Source organism: Canis lupus, chromosome 7 (assembly GCF_011100685.1).
Source record: "Canis lupus familiaris isolate Mischka breed German Shepherd chromosome 7, alternate assembly UU_Cfam_GSD_1.0, whole genome shotgun sequence".
NCBI lineage: Eukaryota > Metazoa > Chordata > Mammalia > Carnivora > Canidae > Canis > Canis lupus.
Window position 1 is genome coordinate 66,767,940 of NC_049228.1, and position 26,663 is coordinate 66,794,602.

General features: G+C 37.3%; 1 protein-coding gene and 1 long non-coding RNA gene across 6 annotated transcripts in view; one reads left to right on the top strand and one right to left on the bottom strand.

Moving 5' to 3' along the window:
* The window catches only part of GREB1L (GREB1 like retinoic acid receptor coactivator), a 269,160-nt gene that overhangs the window by 223,798 nt on the left and 18,699 nt on the right, over positions 1-26,663 (bottom strand). The window lies entirely within an intron of this gene.
* Positions 261-25,590, top strand: LOC119872604. Its single transcript, XR_005362582.1, has 4 exons — positions 261-373; positions 18,892-19,003; positions 20,639-20,723; positions 25,416-25,590. It is a non-coding gene; the product is annotated as an uncharacterized LOC119872604 (long non-coding RNA).

The window sequence follows — 26,663 nt, forward strand, 5'->3', positions numbered from 1 at the left end:
TTTCAGTTCATCAGAGTCTCCTCAACATACAGATGGGTAGCTCAACCTCTAACCTAAAGGTGTGATGCCCCATCTTCATCATCTTCTCCTCAGACCTGAGAGAGTGAACAAGAAAGGAAAAAAGTATGGCAGCCTTACAAAATTCTACGCCACTTGTTTCAATTCCTCAGTCAAGAAGTCACCGTAAACTAAATCTATCCAGATCAATTACAGTGAGTTACTAAGTGATCACATGAGTAATTTCTAAAGCCACAGCAAGCCTCTTAATAAGGGACTGTCCTCAAACTCCCTGCCAGGAATAGACTTGGAAATGGGAAGTCTGAGAAGAAAGGGACCCACACCCGTTGCCCCCTGAAGGAGGAAGAATGACAAGGTGGGAGTGAGTACCTTCTATTTGAGAAGCGAGTCCCTTTTCTGTTGTATCTCTGGCTTGGTGTTCTCATGCTACTGCATGGCCCTCACCATTGTCATTACAGCAGTTCCGGGACACACATGATCCATGCATGTGTGTTTTCATGGAAACATACCATGGGTATGTGTGTTTTCATCAAAGGCCAGGTTGCCATAATGATCATTGTTCTGTTACAGGTAAGCAGAGGTTGGCTCTCAATGTCCTCATTTGAAAGTGGGATAGTACTATCTACCTCACATAGGTTGCTGTAAAGCACTGCCTCAAGTGTTATTTACAAATGTAACAATGCCTTGCAGCAGACATTTCATTGTCATCTCATTAGCATTATACTTTTTCAATCTCCCAGAGTATATACTACAAAGTTTAACAGAACATTTCTGCATCTTTCTGCAAGTTTTCCCCCTCTGCTATTTTTGACTGTGTTTTTAAAAACTGTATAGGGCTTATTATTGTCCATTTATATAAGTGCTATAATAATTCGCTGGCCAAAAAGCTGGATCTTAAGTACTACAGGACAAAGTTCTGTTTTATAATGTGATTCTCTTTGCTAATGTCAAGATAGGTAAAAAGTCACCCAGAGTATGCCAGGAAGTACAGGAAAGCTGCTTTTCTTAAATATAACTTCCAGCTGCTTTTCTTAAATATAACTTCCCACAGTCCTCAGAGTTTATCTAAAAAATGAACCTATACTAAAGTTCTTAGTCTTATATAAAAGGGATATTTTTAGCTCAGTTCTCAAAAATCTCCTAATGTATGCTAAGGGACAAACTATGAAAACAACAATTATTCCAACTAATATGAAATGTAGCTTTTTCATTTTTTTAAAGATTTTATTTTATTAATTTGAGAGAGAGAGAGAGCAAGCAGGGGGAGGAGCAGAGGGAGAGAGAATCCAAGCCGACTCCATACTCAGCATGGAGCCCGACTCAGGGCTCCATCTCTCAAGCCTCAGATCGTGACCCGAGCTGAAACCAAGAGTTTGACACTCAACCAACTGAGCAAGGCACCCCCAGTCTTTTCGTTTTTATTTGCTGTTACAAAGGAAGAAATAATCCCACTGGCATTCTCCAAAACTGAACTTACCATCACTCATTAATATGCAGTGGTGACTGGTTAGCTCAGAGGAGTGGTACTTGGTGCAAAAGCAGCAGTCTGGCCACAACCTCACAGCAGCACAAATATGTTCACTGAAGAAATGAATAACTTCTAGAACTTTCCTCCACAGACAGACATACACCCATTTCCCCCAAATGGAAGAAAGACCATAACCTTTTTTTTTCTTAATAGTCTTCTTGCTCACCTGGGAGAAAAAAATTCTTTTGGGCTATTTTCAACTAACACAATCCAAAATGTCTATGAAAAAAAGTAACAATATGAAACTGACTTTCAAGAAGTTGAAATAGCTAATTTATTTCATACAAATAGACTTAAATTGATTTTAATATTCTTTTTTTCTTATCATAAGGCTGCCAAAGCCTATTATGGACTCTTCTTCCATTTCCCTGGACTAACAATTGTACCCAAATGAAAAGACAGTAACTTAAATCTCATGCTTGGTATAGAAATATATTCAAGGGCAGGACTTTTCTTGTTAAAAGTGAGAATGAATCAAAAGATACTTGGATGCTACAGAGAACAAAAAAATTCTGGGTTTACAATTTAAATTAAAGTTCATTTTTAATAACATGTAGGATGGATGATTTAAGTGAAGAATGGATGATAGGGTTGAATATGAATGCATAGTAACAGACAACTGCAAATATTTGGCTCATTTATTAGGGCATGTGTGTTTCAACTGGCAATGAACATTATACTCTGTTTTAATGAAAGACTTCTCCTCTTCCCCAAAAAGTTACTATTTAACATTGATAAAGTTCCAATAGTGCGTGGAGTATGCAGTTCTTTAGAACAATGCGTACAAGTTCTTGTTCTACATTCTGCTGTGGGAAAAAATAGTATGTATGACTAATTACCATTCTATTTCTCAAACATAAAACCCACAATAAAAACATTTCATATAATTGATCTTAGAGAACCACCTTATTTTATTTTATTTCATTTTTAAAGATTTTTTTATTTTTAAATAATCTCTACACCTAACATAGGGCTCAAACTTACAACTCTGAGATCAAGAAACACATGCTCCTCCAACTAAACCAGCCAGGTGCCCCTAGATTTTATTTTTAAGTAATCTCTATACTTAACATGGGTCTCAAACTCACAACTCTGGAAGCGAGAGTTACATATTCCACTGACCTAGCCAGCCAGGCTCATTTTGGTCAAACAGACCTCCAAATCAACTCCATGGACAGGCAATTCAAACCCCTGTGCAGGCATATCAGGACAGTCCATCCTCCACACCAGTGCTATTCAAAGTGTGGCCCATGGACTGATCAGGTAAGTACAGAACCACAATTAACAGAGTAATTTTATGTCTTTTGAATCCAATATTTAAAAATTGGGGGTTGTGTTTTGCATATCTTTTAAATTTCATTTTCTAGTTATTTATGCTTATTGTATTTTATAAAATTATTAATCTACCCAACTTGAAAACAAAATAAACTAGTGCTTCACCACAGATAGTTTGAGAAGCACTGCTCTATTAAACTCCATCTTTCTAGGCTTTTAGGGTAAGTTGGTCTCCCCTACCCAATATGATGAATTTTAGATAATCTGAACACTGAAGGCAACACTCAGCCATATACAACCTATTTTATCTCAGGACAAACATAGTGATCTACTGGGCACCTGGGTGGCTCAATTGGTTAAGCATCTGCCTTAGGCTTGGGTCATGATCCTGGAGTCCTGTGATGGTGCCCTGAGTCGGACTTCCTCCTCAGCAGGAGAGTCTGCTTCTCCTTTTTTCTCTGCCCCTCCCCTGTGCATGTGCATGCACACGCACTGTCTCTCTCTCTCTCTTTCTCAGATAAATAAATAAAATCTTTTTTAAAAAACCACAGTGATCTTTACATACATGTATTAGCTGTAATTTTGCCCACTAGAATTATGCTAGATGATAACTTTGCTATAGCATGGATTTTTTAAAATAAATTAATTTTTTATTGGTGTTCAATTTGCCAACATACAGAATAACACCCAGTGCTCATCCTGTCAAGTGCCCACCTCAGTGCCCGCCACCCAGTCACCCCTACCCCCTGCCCTCCTCCCCTTCCACCACCCCTAGTTTGTTTCCCAGAGTTAGGAGTCTTCCATGTTCTGTCTCCCTTTCTGATATTTCCCACTTATTTTTTCTCCTTTCCCCTTTATTCCCTTTCACTATTTTTTATATTTCCCAAATGAATGAGACCATATAATGTTTGTCTTTCTCCAATTAACTTATTTCACTCAGCATAATACCCTCCAGTTCCATCCACGTCGAAGCAAATGGGTATTTGTCGTTTCTAATGGCTGAGTAATTTAATATAGGTTCCAACAATTCTCTAAGTTTACACTTGCTCTATTAATGAGATGCTATAGCTAGAAATTAACTTCAGGCAAGTGGGCTAAAAGTATCAAAAGAAAAATATTTAAATAAGTGCTCCTACTGCATGAACTCTAAGAACAACATTTTGAGAAATTCTAGTTGGTTTGTTCTTTTATCAATAGTGTAGATTTATCAACATTACCTCCTTATTTGTAAAAGGACTGTTACCAGTGTGTTTTACATGAATTATAAACCCAAGTGCTCAGGTACAGAGCTAGTGTCCAGGTTAGGCATCCAGGCACCGTAAGCTTCTGTTGGAGATTCTTGATGAGCTACCTCAGTCAAGAACACAAAATGGCTGCCTGTTTAAGTTGGTGGCTGGCCAAGGTCCTTCCATCTTGATCCAGAAATGTACTTTAACAAACATATTTAAGCAACCACTGTATTCAAAGAATTGTATTAGGAGGTGAAGTTATACCAAGATTAATAACACACACTTAAGCCTGGGCTCTGGGGGAATACAACCTAGCAGGGCAATTATGTAAGTAAACAAATAACTATTACACAAAGTGACATCTAGTAGATGCTGTGACATGTTTATAAACCTCTATTTATACAGAAATTTAAAGGAGATAATCTCATATCTAGTTGGGAGGATCTAGATAGGTTTTATGGAATAGAATGCATTGAGAGATGCTTAAGAAGATGGATAAGACAATAACTAGTAAGATTAAGTAGAGAATGAAAAAATGAGCATGAGCTTAGTTAAACACACACACACATACAACTCATTTAGTTTCTTGCCTACGAATATCCTTGTCAAAGTTTGTGGCAATAGTACTAAAACTATTACATCATTCATAAAAGTTGTAAACTGCTAAGGAAATCCATTCATTCAGCACTGGATTATGTGGTATTTTGTGGTTGTTAACTCAATAAGTGAATGTAAGAAATCAGATTCCAATGTTAGGAAAAGGACAGTCCACTCAAAGAAATTTTCAGTTTATATCTATAATATTAACAAGATCCTTTAATTATAAAATATTAACATCAACTTCTTTAGGTTGATCAGAGGTACAGAAGCCTAGAACTATATATTATATAGAATATACAGAGTGAGAGGTGACAAGCCAGAAGAGAATATGTCAGTATGTAAGTATTACCTACAATTATCAGATTCTTGGACTGGACCAAAGTATCAAAGGGAGGGAACTCTTCTGCAAGCTGAAGGACATGTGGACATACAGGTTACAACAAAATAAACTTACACCACATAATCTCCTCTACCCGACACTTCATCTCAGCAGATTTCCCAGGGTCTCCTGCACAATTAGCTGCTAATAGGTTCCAAATTATGGGCATCCTGGTCTACCAAGAATGAATATCTACTGAATTTCTTAAGAATTGTTTTGAGATTTGACTCATTTATTCATGAGAGACACAGAGAAAGAGATAGAGACATAGGCAGAGGAAGAAGCAGGCTCCCAGTGGGGAACCTGATGCAGGACTCCATCCCTGGACCCTGGGATCATGCCCTGGGCCAAAGGCAGATGCTCAACCACTGAGCCACCCAGGCGTTCCTCTCAAGAATTTAAAAAAAAAAATCAGCTGTTTCTTCATCTTTGTGCCTAGAAATTATACTTTTACCATTTAAGCTTTTTTAATACAAAATGTGGGATCCCTGGGTGGCGCAGTGGTTTGGCGCCTGCCTTTGGCCCAGGGCGCGATCCTGGAAACCCGGGATGGAATCCCACATCGGGCTCCTGGTGCATGGAGCCTGCTTCTCCCTCTGCCTATGTCTCTGCCTCTCTCTCTCTCTCTCTCTCTCTCTCTCTCTCTCTGTGACTATCATAAATAAATAAAAAATTTTTTAAAAAATAAATTTAATACAAAATGTCCTTTTTCCTATATATTGCAAATATTCCTCTTATTTTTCTATGTTTTAATCTATCAAATATCTGTCAATGTAATTGGAAGAACACTGGCTTTTTGAGAATCAGAAGGATGTGGATTTTCCTGAGTGTAACTCATACCTGAGAGAGTAGTGGGAGATGAGATCAATGAAGGATGTCAAGAATCAATCTTGATGCAAAGATACCTAGGAGTATAATTGTTATTATTGTAATATTTATTGAGTGCTTGCTGGGTGCTTCAGATGGATTCTCCCTTTTAATGTTCACAACATTCTTATAAGTACACTTATTAACCTCATTCCACATAAGAATAAGCTGAGGCAGAAAAAAACACATTTAATCACTAATATTTATATGAATAGATTCTTCTTTTTCTTTAGGACTAAGGGCAATAATAACACTGTCTTCTGGGAGAAAAACAAGAAAGGCAGAATCATAAGGTACCATTTGGATGCTCAAAGTAATCACACAAATTGAGATCTCCAAACTCAATGCAATCCCTATGAAAACTCCAGCTGGCTTTTCAACAGAAAGTGACACACTGATCCTAAAATTAATACAGACATTCAAGGGACCAAAAATAGCCAAAACAATCTTTAAAAAGATCAAAATTGGAAGACTTGTACTTCCAATTTCAAAACATAATCCAAAGCTATAGTAATCATGACTGTGTTCTAGTGGCATAAATGCAGATATATAGATCAATCAGTTAATACAATTGAAGGTTCAGAAAAAGAAACTTTCCTTTATGGTTAATTGATTTTTGGTAATGGTATCAAGGTAATTCAATTGAAAAAGAAGAATCTTTTCAACACATGGTGCCAACACAACCACATATCCACATACAAAGAATGAAGTCGAACCTCTACATTATATTATACATAAAAATTAACGCAAAATGGATCATATACCTAAATGTAAAAGCTTAAACTATAAAACTCTTAAAAGCAAACATAGTGCAATCTCTGTGACTTGGATTGGACAATGCTTTCTGAGTCATGAACCCAAAAACACAAGTAATACAATCATGAACAGATAAACCTGAAACCATCAAAATTAAAAACCTTTATGCTTCAAAGGACACCATCAAGAAAATGAAAAGATAGCCCACAGAATGGGAGAACACTTTTGTAAATCACGTATGTGTTAAAGGCCTTGTATTCAGAATATGTAAAGTTTCTTACAATTCAACAATAAAAAGACAAATAAATAGCCCAATCAAAAAATGGGCAAATATTTCAACAGATATTTCTCCAAGAGAGACATACAAGATGCTCAACATCATTAGCCATTAGGGTAATGAAAATCAAAACCACAACGAGATACTTCATATCCTTTTGTATAGCTGAAATTGAAAAGACAGATAATAACAAATGTTGGAAAATTGCAACCCTCATATATTGTTGATGGAAACATAAAATGATATAGCTACTTTGGAAAATAGTTTGGCAGTTCCTTAAAATATTAAACATAGAGTTACTATATGACCCAGCAAATACAGTCCTATGTATACACCAAGAAAAATGAAAACATATATTCACACAAAATTTGTACATAAATGTTTATAGGAGCATTAAGCATTACTTATAATAGCTAAAAGAGGAAACAATTCAAAAATTCCCATTAACTGATGAATGGATAAAGAAATGATGGTATATCCATACAAAATAATAGTATTTAGCAATAAAAAAATGAAGTACCAATGTGTGCTACAACACAGATGAACCTTGAAAACACTATGTTCAGGGGAAAGAGCCAGTCACCAAAGGTCACATATGATTCCATTTACCTAAAATGTCTAGACTAGGCAAATCTATAGTGATAAAAAATAGATTAGTGATTACCTAGGGGCTAGGAGATTTGGGGGGTAGAATGCAGCTGATAATGAATATGTGTTTCTTTGATGGGGTGATGAAAATGTTCTAAAATTGACTGTGGTAATAATTGTACAACTCTGCAGAAATACTAAAAACACGGGATTGTACATTTTAAATAAGTGAATTTCATGGTATGTAAATTATACCTCAATAAAGCTGTTTTTTTAAAACAAACAAACAAACAAACAAATAAACAAACAAGGCTTTGAACCAATTAGGGTATAAAATGGAGTAGGGGGGTGAGGGGCTGATAGGCACCACACACACAAAGGGATAGGAAATGGAATACCCCTGCCTCGGATGTTGAGTTTTGCTGGCCACCCAGGGACTGAAGAAGGGAAAGGGGAGTATTTGCCAAGGAGAAGGCTAGCTTTAATATTTGGATAATCTTTTAAGATTATCTTTGAAAGTGTTGGTGACAAGTTCTTAGCTGTCATGCCCCAGTTATAGCAGAAGGAAGTGCAGGGAAGGTTATAAAAAGCATGCATTGTTCCTTAGGAACTAACTTGACCTTGGGCTTCCTGAAATCCTACCATCTAACTCATCCATTGAGCACAGTGTCCTAAAGCCAGTTAATTCAGTCTGTGGGTGGCGGGTTATTTCAGAAGAACAAAAATCCCTAGAGTGCCTGTCCCCTGTGACCTGAATATGGGTATCTGTAGATTCTGAGAATTCTTAGAGCCTTCTCCAGAATTCCTAGTCATTTTCCTACTTGGCCATGTGATAAATAAGTAAATTAACGTTACTTTAAAAATTTCAAACTAACATTTTAATTTAAAAGAAGGCTTCTTAGCATGTACCCAGTAAAGCACAGCTGCAAATCAGTGATAGGCAATTATTTAAGATGAATAGGCATTAGAAATCTGAGGTTACCCAACTCAAGGTAGGTTCTGTCAAGTTTGTACTGTTAAGTCCTCCATTTGTAAAGTTTAAATAGGATGAAAACACTGTGAGGCTGCTGCTGCCTTTCCAAAAGAGAAAACAATATTGTGTTGTTGTTTTTTTTTCACAAAATTCCTGCCTGTATTCACTTCGATTAAGCATATTTGATTTAAAAAAAAAAAAAGTATGTTCAGCAAAATATCAGAGGCTAGAATACAGAACAATTTAAAAGGTAACAGTAACAAATGATAGGTTCTCCATATAGTAAATCTTCTGAAATACATATAAAAGGAATTATATAGAAGCCAACTTTTTATTTAATTCTGAATTTATTTGTGTTTTAGTTCAAGAGTAGTAAAGATTTCCTAGGACTTTATCCTAAGGAAAGAAAGAAAGAAAGAAAGAAAGAAAGAAAGAAAGAAAGAAAGAAAGAAAGAAAGAGAAAGAAAGAAAAGGGGGAAAAGAATATGCATTAAGTTATCATTATTACATCATCATTTTTAACAACAGAAATCCAGAAACAACCTAAGTGCTCGAACATGAGGATATGGTAATTAGTGCATGACACATGTACCCTATGAAATATTATGGAACTGTCAACAATGGAAAAATTGTTAGAATACTGTTTTATAATTACAGAGCTAAACTGTATGTAATAATTACAACTGTACATCAATATATAAACATATGAACAAGAATGTAAAAAAGCACACATAAAATGCATTATGAAAGTGAGAACTTCTATGATATTTTGCAAGGGAAAGGAGCTGGGAGAAATATATTTTGCTAATTATACGCTTACGATTTTACTTGATAGGTATAAATTTGTTAACATGAAAGGTGTCCATAATAAATTTTTAAGTCAACAAAGATGGTATGATAAAATTATGTTTTTGTTTTTACTAGTCAGTGTGGAATTTTTAAAGCAAATTTATTGTTATAATTTATATACCAAAAAATATACCCATCAATAGTTTTCAGTAAATTTGCAGAGCTAAAGCGCTCATCATCAAAATCCAGATTTGGGACATCTCCATTACCCCCAAAAGTTCCCTCATATTTGCTTGCAGCCAGTCTCCACTTTCATCTCCCACTCCCTTCCCTACTGATCTGCTAGCTCTATAAACACAATTTGACACAAATGAAAAAATAATAAAAATAAATCAGATGTCCATATATTCACACAGAAAAGTCAGAATGGACATGCACCAAAACTTTATGCAATGGTCCATTTACAGATAATATTAACTAAATTTTTAAAAAGTGTTTTTCCTGAAAATTTTAACCACTTAGCATCTACTGCCTACAGAGAAGGGTTTTGGTTTTGATTTCTGTTTTAAACAGGATATATAAGAATTTCACATAACTATGGCAGATTGTGCAGATGTATTATTTTCACTTTCTACCAAAACACAACTAAAAATGTAGTACAGAGTTTTTTAAAGGCATGAATTTGTAAGGACAAGAGAGAACAGAAGCCAGGGATCAGCAACAAAATTTTTAAGCAGATGGATAAGCAGATGACCTCACAGCATTAGAAAGTTGAATCTCAAGTTAAGCTTAGAAACAACCAGTTTACACAGTAAACCACATATCTCTCCCAAAGGCACTGCCACGTTAGGTTTCAGGTATGAGGATAAAGGTGAGGTTAGAAACAGAAGGATTAACTGGAATTCTCTTTTAAGAAACAGATAAATCCCCAGATCCTTTCCCCAAGTCCAAGTAGGCAACTATATCTTCCTGATTCTGCAGAAAGCTAGGCAAGCACAGTTGAAAGTGGGTAGGTACCATTCTGTAAACAGAGAGATTAGGTGAACATTTTATATAATGAAAACAGACTCCATTCACTTCTAAACTTCTCTAACTCAGCTTCCAGAAAGAAGGCAGGAGGTCAGAAGATTTCACTCTGGAGAATCTAACCAGTCTAAGAGGAAAGACTTAACATATAACAGTGATCTTTTCTTAGTGAAATGGCCCATAGGTAGCAAGACTCACCATGGGATCACAGCTTCTTATCAGCTTTAGGGGGTATTGTTCTTAAATAAGAGCAGATAGCCAGGAACACCAAACAACTGCAGAACACCTCAAACACGGAATACAGGGATCAAAATAAGCAAACAAAAAGCAACCTGGGGCAGATTCTGCAGGGAGAAAAAAATGATTGAACACTTATTTTATAAATATATTCAGAGATATAAGAGGATACATGCATAAAATAACAAGTAGATATAAAAACATACAATTTACCCAAGTGAGTTGAGAATTTGTGTCTACACAAAAAACCTGCACACAAATGTTTATAGAAGTTTTATTCATAATTGCCAAAACTAGCCAAGTTGTTCTCCAAAAGCTGAATGCGTAAGCTGTATGGTACATCCATACAATGGACTATATTATTCAAGCTATCAAGGCATGGAGGAAGCATAAATGCATATTGCTAAATGAAAAAGGTCAGTTTGAAAACATATGATTCCAACTATCTAACATTTGAGAAAAGGCAAAACTATAGAAAGTAAAAAGATCAGTGGTTGCCAGTGGCTTGTGGGAAGGAAGGATGATAAGTGGAGATTTTTAGGGCAAACATTTTGTACAATATGGTAATGATAGATACATGACATTATACATTTGTTAAAATCCATAGAACTGTAAGACACAGTGAATCATAACATAAACTGTGAACTTTAGTTAATAATAAAATATCAATATTTATTCAATTGTAACAAATGTACTACACTAACACAAGAGGCTAATAATAGGGGAAGCTATGGGGAAGAGTACAGAGGAGTATCTGTGAACCTTTGGTACTTCCTGCTCCATTTTACTATAAACCTGAAACTGCTCTAAAAAATCATCTATTACCTAAAATAAAACAAAACAAAACAAAACAAAATAACCAATAAAGATTCTCTTAAAAATACTGCTACATTAGCAATGAAATTGGTATTCTTACATTACAGGGGTTGCTATAAATTGAAAGAATCTTTTGGGAGATCTTATGCTGCTATGTCTCTAAAACTATAACTTTTAACTGAGCAATTTTACTTTTAGAAATCTACCATAAGAAAAAAATGCAAAGTATGGTAGGGAAGGTCTGTAAGCACCAAGCAAAAAATTGTATCTCATCTAAATTATCCTGTGGGTAAGTGGTTAAATAAGTTATAGTATAGCATTAGATGATAGGCTGCTTTAAAAATTATGGTCATAATTTTAGTAATATCACAGAATATTTAGAGAAGTACTAATTTTAAAAGAATACAAAATTACATATATAATTACAATTACAAAAAATATTTCTGTAAAAATCTGTGTGAAGTCATTGGAATTATAGCCTTCCTTTTTCTCTACTTCTCAAATTCTCTAAAATATTATATTTTATTTAAACAAGGAAAGCGTTTGAAGTGATGAGGAAACTATGTTCTATTACTTTAATTAAACATTGGATTTGGTAATATCTTAATGATACTTTTTCACCAAAGGAGGATTTAAATCTTGAATGATTTTTATAATAAAATATTTGTCAGAAGATAATTTCTTTAAGATTTTATGTATTTATTTATTCATGAGAGACACACAGAGAAAGGCAGAGACACAGGCAGAGGGAGAAGCAAGGCTCCCTGCAGGGAGCCCGATGTGGGACTCGATCCCTGGACCCTGGGATCATGACCTGAGCCTAAGGCAGACGTTCAATCACTGAGCCACCCAGGTGCCCAGAAGATAATTTCTGACAAATATTTAGATACATAAAATTACTTTATAGGACATGTGTTCAGTTGTGTGGAAAGTAGTACTATTCTAATGTGACTAAAATTCATGTTTATTAATTTAAAATTTCTTAAAGTCTTGACTTTTTAAAAAATAAAACATTATTATTAGCGTTAAGATAATTTGAGTTTTAAACTATATAATTGATCAGTTTCTGGTCTAAGTGTGGCATTCCTTTCCTTATGACATCTGATTGCCACTTTATTAATTCAAATCTGGACTCTGAGGATGATAATTTCTCTATAATATAATGTGACTGGTGTTCTCTCTCTTGTATATTTTTGAAGTTGGTGTAATGAATTGCTTGAAGATTACTATTCTGACTTACATACTCTGAGAACTCTTGATATCAGAACACTCTATACCTAGAACATTTTATACTAAGTGTTCTCAGCGCCACCAAGTACCAAGAATTCAGGTACTAGGTGAAACTGCTCAATGCTAAGTGTAAAATTTCTAGTGTTTATACTAAACTTCATATTTTGAGGAGAAAGCTGTTGTAGCCTTAGTATCCTACAATCTACAAGCCTAAATGGCTTAAATACTAAATAAAAAGTCACCTATCACACCTACTTTGTCAGTTTCAACAAGTCTCATGAGTTTTTGTCGTATTTTATTGACAGGCTCTAGAATAAGGAGAATGTTTTTGATACTTCATCATCCAGCCAATTTCCCAGACTCGTTTCATTTCAGAAAACCATCTACTGATTATTTTTTATTTCTGCTGGGAACACTTGAATCCAAAATAAGTTCCATCCTTTCTTGTTTTCACTTATCTTCATTACTTCCATGGTCTCACACATTTATTCAACAACTTCAACGTGCTGAATATTGAAGATACAGAGATGAAACACGTGGTCCCTGCTCTTAAGAAGCTTCAAATGGAATTGAGCAGACAGACAAGTCACAGTGTAGTATGGTGCAGTGGTTTATGCAGGTACAGCATGGTATGGTATAGCATAGCATGAGAGGGGGTCATGGGAGCTGAATTTTGCCATGTTCAGTTTGAGGTGACATTAGGACATCTAAGAAAGTGGGTACCCGGGATCCCTGGGTGGCGCAGCGGTTTAGCGCCTGCCTTTGGCCCAGGGCGCGATCCTGGAGACCCTGGATCGAATCCCACATCGGGCTCCTAGTGCATGGAGCCTGCTTCTCCCTCTGCCTATGCCTCTGCCTCTGCCTCTCTCTCTCTCTCTCTCTCTCTCTCTCTCTCTGTGTGTAACTATATAAATAAATATAAAATATTAAAAAAAAAAGAAAAGAAAGTGGGTACCCTAGTAGGCACTTGACAGAGAGCTCTACAAAAAGGTCTAGGCTGGGGATAGATATTGGGAGTCATTAGTATAGGGATAATGAGATTGCCTAGGAAGAATATGTAATGGAAGACTAAGGATGGAATTCTATTTAAGAGGTGGGAAAATGAGTAGCAGCATGCAGAGTACTTGAGGAAAAAGAAAGAGAAAAGCCAAAAGAAAGTAAAGTAGGTTTTAAGAATGAATTAAGGGGTGCTTATATGGCTCAGTCAGTTAAGCAACCAACTCTTGATTTCAGCTCAGGTCATGTTCTCAGGGCCGTGAGACTAAGTCCCCCATGGGTCTCCACACTCAGTGGAGAGTCTGCTTGAGATTCTCTCATTCACTCTGCCCCTCCACTCTCCCCTTTATCTCACTTTCTGAAGAAGAATTAAAAGAAGGAGGAGGAGGAGGAGGAAATCAGTCAACTGTATCATAAGTTCAAATGAATCCAACAGGACAGGAATGGAAGGGGAAAACTTGGAGGGGGCACTTTCATGAGCCCCCTAATGGGGGGACTAAATCATATGATGCTGTGTGGGGAAACAGTAACAAGTAGAGAATGTGTGTTCAAAAGCTGGGCTGTGGGGATGCCTGGGTGGCTCAGCGGTTGAGCATCTGCCTTCAGCCCAGGGCGTGATCCTGGAGACCCAGGATCGAATCCCACGTCGGGCTCCCTGCATGGAGCCTGCTTCTCCCTCTGCCTATGTCTCTGCCTGCCTCTTTCTGTGTCTCTCATAAATAAATAAATAAAATCTTAAAAAAAAAAAAAAAAAAGCTGGGCTGTGAAGGGAAAGAGAGATATCCAAGGACAATTGATGAGGAGCATGAGACCCCAAAAAATATCAAAAAGCTTTCTGCCTTTCCTTTCTTCCTTCCTTCCTTCCTTCCTTCCTTTTTTTTTTTTTTTAAAGATTTTATCTATTTATTCATGAGAGACGCAGAGAGAGGCAGAGAAATAGGCAGAGGGAGAAGCAGGCTTCCTGCAGGGAGCCCAATGCAGGACTCAATCCCAGAACCCCGGGATCACCACCTGAGCCAAAGGCAGATGCTCAACCACTGAGCCACCCAGGCGTCCCTCCTTCCTTCTTTCTCCCTCTTTCCAACTCCCCTCTCGGTCTTTATTTTGTCTTTCTCTTTCTTAATCTCTTCATTTTCTCTTCCTTCTTGCCTCTTTCCCTTCCTTCCTTCTTTCACTTTTTTGTAGAAGAAACAGAGATTAATTTATAAACTATAGGAAAGAAAAGAGTTTAGAAGCAAAATGTTGAAGATAACACGGGAAGAAGGTATCACAGATGTCCTCCCTCCTCACTCTGAGGAATCAGAAGAGTCAGGACCCAGTATTTGCTGCAGGAAGACCTCATTTTCATCTGTGAAGTAGAAGGCAAGTTCATTTTAGGAAAGCTGAAAAGGGAATAGAAAAATAAGAGAATTAACTTTAGGCAGGCCAGCTGTTCAATGTAATTGGGGAGGAGCTGATTTGGGATCATGTAGGATTTCAGGTCAGATTTCCTAGCAGAGATGAGAAACCATAAATGTAGTTGTTATCAATTGCCCTTGTTGTGTGTTTCTCTAGCAAAGGTCAACAACCTAGATGTAAGAGCAGAGAAAAGTGGATGGTTGGACAGTCAAGTATTGATAAAAGCCAGAGAACATGTCTTGAAAACACTGAGAAGTCTAGACTCTAGGGTTTGTTTACCATAGAAGAAGTGGTACTGTAGAAAGAGTAGAAAGGTAGGAGCAGAGATCCAATAGGAATAAATATATAAGAAAGAAGAGATGCCCACAGGCATTCACATGTAATAATTAAACCCAAGATGAGTTCATGATGAAACCGGATGAGGGTGAGGGAGGGACCTTAAGAGACCAACTACTTCATTCTTTGGCCGCCAAGCAGGACCATCCAGACTTCCAAAGGAAAAAGACTCTATACTATTTTCAAAACACTAAAAGTAGATATTTCTCCACATCAGAGGTCAGGGAAATTTTTCTGTAAAGGATCATATAGTAAACACTGCAAGCTTTGATGTCACAATTATTCAATTCTGAGTTGTAGCTTAAAAGCAGTTACAGACAATATGGAAACTCCAATAAAACTTTATTTTCAATACACATGGTGGATTGGCTTTATTTAGTCCAGGACCAGTTTGTTGATTTCTGCACCATTTTCTTTTGGTGGATTTGTTCTTTTTCATTGATTATAAGAATGTTTTATATACAAAGAATATTAGCACTCTTTTACATACAATGCCAATATTCTTTCTTCTTGTTTATATTTTTTGTTTTGGCTATTTAAAAATGTAGAAGTTTAAATAAATATATTCATGTGGTCAAATCTATCAATTTTTTTGTTTTTGCCTTTATAATGATGTTTAGAATGATCTTCCCTATATTCATATCATTAAATATCTCCCTTTGTTTTTTCCTAGAGCTTTTAGAGAGAATATGTGTGTGATAGATAAGAACACAAACTCCAGGAGTGCCTGGGTGGTTCAGTGGGTTAAGTGTCTGCCTTCAGTTCAGGTCATGATCCCAGGGTCCTAGGTTCTAGCCTCATGTTGGGCTCCCTGCTCAGTGGAGAATCTGCTTCTCCCTCTCCTTCTGCACCACCCCTCACTCGTGCTCTTGCTCTTTCTTTCAAATAAATAAAATCTTAAAAAAGAAGAGAAAAGAAGAGTAATAAGAACAACAATACAAACTCTGGAGTCAGAATGCTGAGGTATATACTGCCTGTAGCAAAGTGTCCACTGCCTTAAAATTGGATGTGTGTTAGGCGGTGGGGTGGGAATAGCTCCTATTTATAGGGCTGCTCCAAGGATGGAATGAGCAAAATATGTAAACATGATAAATCAGGTCTTGACACATAATACAAGCTAAATAAATGTTAGCTATTATTATTTTGATATCTTTAAGTCATCTGGAAATTATTCTGATTTAAAAAGTGAGATTGAGGGGCACATGGGTAGCTCAGTGGGTTAAGCATCTGACTCTTGATTTCGGCTCAGGTAATAATCTTAGGGTCATGGGATGGAGCCCTGCCACAGGCTCTGAGCTCAGTGTGGAGTCTGCTTGTCCCTCCCCCTTCTCATACTGTTTCTCTCTCTTTCTCACCTGTGCGGACACACACACACACACACACACACACATCAATAAATAAAATCTTTTTTTTAAAGTGAGACTGAGATAGAACTCCATTCCCGCCCCCCCCTTATTTAAATCCATCTCCCATCACCTTTTTTCAATCTTAGTTTCTGTCCTTCCTTCATGAGGCATAATCAACAGTTTAAAACTTTTTTTCACCATTGTTCCAAGTGTGGTATTTAAAAAAAAATTTATTGATTTATTTGGGGGTGGAGGCAAGGGGAAAGGAAAAGAGACATCCAAGCAAACTCCTTGCTGAGTGGGGAGCCCTAGGCAGGGTTCAATCTCACAACCCTGAGATCACAATCTGCGGAGAAACCAAAAGTCCAAACTTAACCAACTACACCACCCAGGCACTCCATAAGTGTGATATTTTCTTAATTTAAAACTAAGGGCAGCCCCGGTGGCCCAGCGGTTTAGCGCCGCCTTCAGCCCAGGGTGTGATCCTGGAGACCGGGATTGAGTCATGAATAAATAAATAAAATCTTTAAAAAATAAATAAATAAAAAATAAAACTAAAAATTGTACTTCTTGTATTCATATATTTTATTCCAAAATGCTTTCTGGCTGAAAGGTTTACTATATGATGCCATCTTAAACAACACTTTCTCTTTTCCTTTTTTAAATCACATGAGCTGATGAACTAAAGCAAGGTCCAGAGCCTTAATGCAGCCTGTGAGGTCCAGAGGCCTGACCCTTTCCTACCTCTGTGCCTCTCCTGAGTCCAGACAGCCCTGGCTCCCTTTCTCAGCTCTTCCCCCATGTCAAGCACTTTTCCTCAACCCCTTCATACACTGTGAAGTGCTCTTACTGCAACTCTTCTCTACCTTTATCTCACTCTTCCTTTTCATCTCAACACAGACAGTACATCCTCAAAAACTTCCTCACATCTCCAGTATAAATTATGCACTCTTGTAACTCTTTGCCTTTCTAGCCCTCATCCCAATTGTATGTATAAAATCATACAATTATATAATTATAGACTCATATGTGTATAACTGCCTTCTCTTGGAATAGGAACTCAATATCAGTTGAATTAATGAATAAAAAATTAAAAGTAAATATACAAAAATTTTTAAAGATTTTATTTATTCATGAGAGAGAGAGAGAGAGGCAGAGACACAGGCAGAGGGAGAAGCAGGCTCCATGCAGGGAGCCCAATGCGGACTCGATTCTGGGGTCCCCAGGATCAGGTCCTGGGCCAAAGGCAGGCGCTAAACCGCTGAGCCACCCGGGCTGCCCAGTAAATATAAAAATATTATCAGTAAAATAAAAATCTCATTAACCCATTCTCCACATATGTGAAATTTAAGGCCACTCAGATTTAACTGTATGCTTAATCTATTTATGAAAAAAATTTGTTTTTATTTTAATTCATTAGTTAATATACAGTGTTATATTTTTAAAAATTTTTAAGACTTTTGCATCATAATCATCTGTATACAACTAGATGCTATTACTACATGTTAATTATTTGTAAGCAGCTAGTAAAATGATCATTTATGCTGAGATAAAAACATCTTTATGAAAATTCTATAATCAAAAATTTTATGAATTCAAAATTAGCCTTTTCTCCTTTTAGTCTGAATTGAAGTTTTACTATTGTCAGTACATTCATTCCTGCATTTATCCATTTAATCCGTCATTTAAACCCACAAGTTTATTGGTTATCTCGTAGGCATTAAGCCCTGGTGATTGAAAGATGTATTGTACATGGTCTGTGCCCTCTAAGAGTTTACAGCCAAGTTAAATATATGTCAACCAGGTATTACAGCCAAGGAGCAGTACACACAGAGGGCTGCTTGTCATCTGGAGGGGTCAGGGAAGACTTTTTGGAAATATAGTTGAGACTTTACTATCCATGTTTTAACTGTCTATAAAGAGAAATATTCAGTGAAATATCTTTAAGAAATAACAAGAGATAGTAAGTCTCATTTATTTATAAATTCTTGTGAAATTCACTTTTCACATTTGCAAAGAATCCCTTTATCCATTTAACTGTCTTCAAGACAACTAAATTTCACTCAACCATAGTGTGGCAGAAGCTGACAAGATGCTCACCAAATCCACTTCCTCTCCCCAGAGACACAGCCAAACAGCATTTCCTAGTTCTCACAATAGAATGTGTCCACCGTGATGGCCAGACAGCTAAATGTTGTGTGCCTTCCCTATACTCTCCTCCTTCCAGGGGGATCCTGGAGGCTGGAATTCTAAGAGGGCAACAAAAGATAAAAGGATCCTAGATCCCTGAGCAACTTCAAGGAGAAGCAACTCACCATGTTGGATTGCAATGTGAGCAAGTAAGTAATTAAACTATTGAAATTCCAGCAGTTAGCTTACCCTAATGAATCATTCCACTGTGAGGGCAGGGTAGGGTAAGGGTAGTATGTAGCCATCAGAATTTTAAAGAATATGAGGATGACAAATACTCTGAGCCCCTTTTCAAATACTCATCTCGCCTTCTTCTTTGCTAATAGGACCCAAGTTTTGTTTGGGGTGCCAATGCATGCAGCTCCAGAAAGAGCATTTTGATTGATCTAATAAGTTCACCATGAAATTCATGTTCCTTATCTTTCTAGATTTTCTGCAGTAAAGGATGGCCAAACACCCAGTTCTAGCTCAGGAAACTAGACCTAAGGGGAGTTTCCTACAGGGATTTCTAGGAAAGGTTTTCCTTTTCTAATAAAAAGTGACCTGCATGGCTGGCATCATCCCTCTCCCCCACCCTTGACTCAACCAGGGAACTGCACAACTGGGGTTGCATTCTGAGCTAATTCAGTCAATGCATTCTGAACTAATGTAACATATTTGTCAAGCCCATGAATTTCTGAGCTGATAATGGGATATGCATAAAAAGAAGGGTGCATGCCCCATCTAAAGGCATTCAGAGATAATTTTTAATTTAAATATTGAAATGACAGAGGCCTCAAAGGGTCCATGGCCACTCAGCCCATGAAATCTTAAATATAAAAGCCTATTAACACTACCCTTTAATTTTTTGTCATCATCTGTCAAACATAGAACAATAGTTTTATCGGGATCCCTGGGTGGCGCAGCGGTTTGGCGCCTGCCTTTGGCCCAGGGCACGATCCTGGAGACCTGGGATCGAGTCCCACATCGGGCTCCCGGTGCATGGAGCCTGCTTCTCCCTCTGCCTGTGTCTCTGCCTCTCTCTCTCTCTGTAACTATCATAAACAAATAAAAATTAAAAAAAAAAAAGAACAATAGTTTTATCTCTCATGCTTTCTTAATGTGCTTCTTTTTTTTTTAAAGATTTTATTTACTTATTCATGAGAGACAAAGAGAGAGAAGCAGAGACATAGGCAGAGGCAGAGAAGCAGGCTCCCTATGGGGAGCCCGATGTGGGACTCCATCCCAGGACCCAGGGATCATGACCTAAACCAAAGGCAGATGCTCAACCACTGAGCCACCCAGGTACCCCTTAATGTGCTTCTTTATCTTTCTAAAGATTTATTTGAGAAAGAGAGAGCGAGGGGTGGGGGCAGAGACAGAGAGAGAAAGAGGCTGAAGCAGACCCCATGCTGAGCACAGAGCCTGATGTGGGGCTCAATCTCATAACCCTGAGATCAGGATCTGAACTGAAACCAAGAATCAGACGCTTAACCTTCTGTGCCATCCAGGTACCTCTAATGTGCTTCTTTAAATCAGTACAAAGTGTTGGCTGAGAGCTCAGGCTTTGGAGTCCAACTTCCTAGATTCAGATCCCAGCTCTGGCACCTATTGTATGAACTTAAATGATACTAAACTTCTATACATTCTTTCTCATTTCTGAAATGAAGATTATAGCATATGCTAAGAATGGCAATAAGGACTAGATGATATAATCAGTATAAGTTCTTAGTAGATTGCTTGGCTCATAATGCTTAGTAAATATAAACTTTTGTTTTAACTACATCTAAATTTCACCCATACAGCCTCAAGTAATGAAATAATCCATTATCTGTGAGAGGATGTCTGCTACCTATGGATGTAAATGTGCTTTATGTTCAGGGCCTCCTGGTGAGTAAACTAAAGAATAATTAAGGTTGCATGACAGCCTTTGGACTGCTTGGGTTTTAAGCAGGGTTAAAATAACATCACGGCTAAGTTGTTTTAAGTAAAGGATTAGAGTAAATGACTAAGAGTCAAGGGCGGGATATGAGAGGACACTAGAGGGGTATGGGCTGTGTGCCCTTTCCTGCCCTGGGAACTCTTGGGCTTGTGGACTCTGGAGCCTCACTCCAGACAAGATGATAAAGAGACAAGAGGTAGCAATAGCCAAGATGGTCATTCCAGCAGCAGTTGCATGCCAGACTCCCTCTCAACACTCCACTTACCTTCCCTGTGCTTCTCCAAAATGGAACATTCACCATTACAAGGACGTGGATCGTGTTTTTTGTTTCCACATCTCTGCTCATGCAATTTCCTTCCCTTAAAAATTCACCAGCCCATCTCTGCCTGTCAAAAATCTATTCATTCCTCAGTCTAACATAAATGTCTCCTCTTTCAAGATAACTCTCTAGTTTCCCCCCCTTTAAAAAAAAAAGATTTTACTTATTTATTCATGAGACAGACAGAGACATAGGCAGAGGGAGAAGCAGGCTCCTCACAGGGAGCCCAAAGTGGGACTTGATCCCAGGACCCTGGGATCATGCCCTGAGCCAAACACAGATGCTCAACCACAGAGCTACCCAGGCGTCCCTCTAGTTTTCCCTCTCAAATAGTCTCCCTGACATTTTTAAATCCCTGTTGAGCTTTATTCATTCAAGAAACATTTTTAGGTATGTACTATAACAGAACTATCTCATTGTGCTAAGGGGCATGGTCTTGATCCTTCAGGAATAGTTTATAATGGTTATAACAAATTGAATTTATTTGTACCCTCTCTCTCCCCCAACTGGATATGTACTGGCTACAAGAAGAGATATATGTATGTGTAATAGAATAGTAAAGGAAAGTTTAGGTCCAAGAGAGAGAAGGAATAAAACATGCTCAGCATCAAATGTAGCACCTAGGAAACCAGGCTAAATAAAAAGGGAAACACAATGATCTTTTATCACAACATTCTGTTATCAACAGAGAAGAGGATGCATACCAGTTCCTCAAAGCAAATAAAACGTATCCCTTACTCTAAAGGATCATATACTTCCTCCCTTGGATTGTTACAGAGGTTTCAAATAGTTACATTTCAATGTCAAAACTGCTAAAACAGAGGCATGTATAATAGGATGCGAAGTAGTTCACTAGATTTCAAATTCCTTAAATGTAAATAATACATTTTATTCATAGCAACAGGGACAATAATGCTATCTTAAAGGGCAACTCATCAGAATACCATCCTAGATTGCGTTTTCAGAATTAAGTAAGCTGAAATAGGATGCAAGGATTTAAATGATTGTCAGTCACTGTTCACATCCCATAGAGATGAATGTAATATTTGAGGCATATGATAAAAATATACCCATTTTTACATCTGCCTGTAGGAGACATTACTTAGGTAATCAGATATTATAGCACACATACTTGGGATTTCCAACTACTCACCCAATGAAAGCATCCCTCTCCCTAAGGGTATAATAAGACTTCCTTAATGCTGGAATCATTACCAGCTCCAGGCATTCCCCTTGTCATTTATCAACAACGAACTACTTGGGCAGAGAACTTTCATAAGCCTGTTTGCTTTCAGATGTGACCAATTTCCCCATTCAAACTGTAAGATACTGACATCCTAAAATTTGTCCCTAAACTCAGGTCCTGTGTTTGGAGAGGTATGAGACTTCAAGCAATGATGAATACTACCACCAACAATGGAACTGGTAATTGGCTCTGAAAGTTCCATTAATAAAATTCTGCTCAATTAAATAAGCACCTAAGTACTCTCTAGGCACAAGGCAATGCACCCAGAGCTGAGAGAAACACTTTGCCCTTTACACCCAATACAAAGAGAAGAAATAGAAAAGGTCTCCTATAAGTGAAAGGGGTGTTTCGGATTACACTGTGCTCATCAGGCACCTGTCTCCCCCTATCAATTCTATCACAATTGCCAGATTCTGATCTTACATCTGGAAAGTTCCTGTAATTCATACCCTTTAATTCTAGTTTTCAACAACATCAGAACTACATGAAACATAAAGCAAAAAACCCCTGAAGCCCAGGCTAATGATGTGATTCTCTTATAATGCATTTCCCTATCTGCACTTGGGATACCTGGAATCTCACTTTGCCCTTCTATTGTGTCTCAGTTTCTCAATTTGCAGAGTTATGATTTCCACATTCAAGGTTTCACCTATTAGGCCTCAGGGCATTGGAGGAGGAATAGGGAGAGGTCATGTTCACTTTTTTAGACACAGTAGTATTCTGGCCTCCTGGTCACCACCAAAAAAAAAAAAAAAAGAAAAAAAGAAAAAAAAAAAGCTTATCTTAAATCTCCTCTGTCATTTCTACTATTCCTGGAGGGCAGAAAGCAATAGTGGAAAAAAAGTTCCTGCAAATACCTTCCCTTATCACACTTTATGATTGGAAGAGGTCATAAGGCAATCAAGCATGTGCTTCTTGTAGTTATTTCTTGTATCAACAGGTATTTACTGAGCCCCTACATCTATGCTGGGATCTGAAGAATCCAAAAGCAGTGAAAACACTGTTCCTACTCTGGAGATTTATAGTTTAATAGAGAGGTAGGGTTTACCCAAAAGCCCAATTGAGACCAGCTAAGTTGCAAATCCTCTGATACTAACAATAAAAGAAGAAATCAACCACACAATCTTAGAACTGAAGGAAATCTAGGGAAGAGGGAACCCAACCCAACCTCTCTCCATAGGCAAAAATCTTCCAAAATCCTTGGCCAGGGTCTTTAAGCTTCTGATTAATATAAAACTCACATTTCACATAATACTCCATTTAATTTTTTGAAGCCTCTCATAGCTAAAACATTTTATCCTATTTTGAACAAAAATTCTCCCCTACTTATCATTCTATACAGCAATGATTTAAAAACCTCAAAGTAGCGCAATATATCTTTAAAAGAAATATCAACCGCAAGTCAACTATATAAAGCAGTTAAAAGTAGAACTCTTCTGTTGGGAGCTGCAAAGGGCCCTCAGCATGTCCCCTAGTGCCCCCTGCTCTATCCCTCTGCAGCCCAAGGCACATCAAGATGTCTGCAACTCTGCAGAGCAAAATTTAAAAACCACTGCTTTAAAGGTAATGAGAAGCAAATCTAATTCCTGCTGCACATATCAGCCCTGGAAGACAGCTATCTTGTCTCTCTCTAAATCTTCTTGGATTAAACTTGTCCCTTTCAAATATCTACTCCCTTTATATAATTTTCTTCCATATCTCCTCCATCCTGGTCACTCTTCTTCTGAAAATGTAGAAACCATATCTAAACATAATTCTTTAGATACTGTGATCAGCTAAGGATGCTGCTCTTGGTGCAGCAATAGAAGTTAAGGAGGGCTTAGTGAATGAAGAAGGACCTGAGCTAGACCTTGAGAAATGTAGGATTTAGGTAGAAAGGAGAGAAGATAAAATTCCAAGCTGGGAAGATAGCATGAACAAAATACAGAAATTAAAATGAGGGCCTCCTGACACACTTTGAATACTTCTCCAGGCTCTTAACTGGTTCTTTCCATTCAGCCAGCTGCCCACTCTCTTATATTTCTTGGAAGAAAATTAAGCCAGATTTTATCTCCATGAATGTAGGCTTCTGTGTGCTGAAACCAAACAAGGAACATGATCTGGGCAGTACTAAAACTAGATCATTTCAATATTGTAGTTATTGCCACAGAAGAAAGTACCTGACAAAGATGTTTAAGTCTAAAAAAAGTGTGTCACCTTTCAATGAGTCAACATCTTGATAAGAAGATTCATAAAGGTTATAGTACTACTGAGGAGGATCCTTGGGAATCCTCAAATCTAAAGTCAACCCAAAGAACATCTTGCCTCTAAAAAATTATCTTTTGCTTTGTCACTCACCAAATCATTGGTAATATGTGCCACAAATGGTCTCCTGGTTGTAAAAACAGCATTTTCATATTTCATATATATATATGAGTGCTAACCCCCCAAGGCAAAACATCTTGTGAAAACAAATATTAAAAGACTGATTTTTTGGTAAATGTAATCTTCAAAATCCATCCTCTCATGTTACTTAATTTTCCCACTTACAGATAAGAACTGAAGCACATCAATGGTTCATATAATTTGGTTTGTTATTCAAGAATGAAGATCTTAAAGATAGGATATTTCACTATATACTCCTTCCTATAAAATGTGTTCATTATTGATTACATGAATATTTACTATTTCATATTATAGGAATGTGATTTTTATAAGTGCAGTCCTCACAAACCTGGAGAAATTGAGATCTTGTCCTAAATTTTAATATGTGTTATGAATCTAAAAATTTTAAAGGTGTCCAAAAAAACTGATCTTACTAGAATTCAGGGTAATTGATTCAGACATTTTATTTCCATTATTTTCTCTTTTCCTTCATCTCAAAAGGGGATAATCTGAATTGCTCTAATCTGAAAAACAACAATAAGTGTAGCAAATACTTGACAATGAAGATGGAAAGCCTCTAAAAATCTGTTACCTTAGTAACGGCAAGAATGTGGAAGAATAAGAATACACTGTCAGGACATCATTTCAGATTCCACAGATTTGAGGCCTAAATACAGTCAGCTTTCATTAGCTTTTTGTTTTTCCCAGCAGGTCCTTGGACTTTGAAACAAAACCTGAATGACAGCTATGAGCAATTCCAGCCTGGCTCCTGATTAGCTATGCCAAACAAAACAACTCTCTGCAGTGTAAACTTTCCAGGCATCTGCAACCAAGCCTCTGTAGAGACTATAATTCCTCAGTGAGATTTGAAGGAGAGTCAGAGGTTGGGGGGTAAAGGGTGACCAGGAGGGGGAAGGGGGGAGGGGAGAAAAGGATAAGACCTTCCCCTCTACCTCGACCTAGTTCCCTGAACTAGTCTGATTAAAGCAGGGGAATAAATAAAGTAGAACTTGTCTTGGTGTTGTTGTCATTGTCACTTTTTAATTCTGCTTATTCTAGATTTAACCGATTCTCTAAATCTGAATGTGCTATTCCAATTAACGTCCATAACATCGTATTCCAAACCACCCATGCATTTAAACCAAACAAGCTATTCTGAGGCCCTATTAGTATCAAATAGAGCAAGGAGTGGATTAAAAACATCTAAAAGAGAAAGGAAACAACATCTATGAATAGGCAGTGCCCCATATGAATGCAAACTAACATTTTGTGCCATTTGCTGTCATTCACCTTTGGTGCATGCAGACCTAAAATTAATTGCATCAAATGACAGTGCACTATGTTGTGTGGTCCCATCTGCTACATAATTAGATCCTGGTAGAACTATTAAGAAGCTTTTTTCTTATGATCACTCCCCTTAATTTTACCTAACGAACATTCCTTTATCTACACAAAAGAATTACAGATTAGATTTCAAAGCAGTCCATTTTGATCAGATGCTTAATTTTAAAGTTATAAGTGGTTTCAGAAAAAGTTGTCTGAAGAAAATTCTATATTGGAGTGCTAGCTGACAGTTCAGTTGTAAAGAGATGAGTTGAATTAAAAGATTGACTTAAACTTTGCCAATAATCCTTTTAAAATTTCAGAGGTAAAAACTATTATTTTTATACTTCTTGGTGACACAGCAACATGGTAGCATTGAAATGTTCTCTTGTCTTCTGGAAAAATGACACTTAACCACACTGATCTCTATTGCTTCTGAGAACTGGTAGTTGGGTTACTTAGAACGCTGGGCAACAAAGGTCCCTGCTCCTAGTCAGTACCCATTTTTTTTAACAGTCTCCTGATGATTATGTGGTGTTTAAAGTAAGGAAAATAGCTCTAACACCCTAAGACGTAATTTGCAGATATATGTCAACAGATGTCACAGAAAACTTAACATTTGCATAACCACATAAA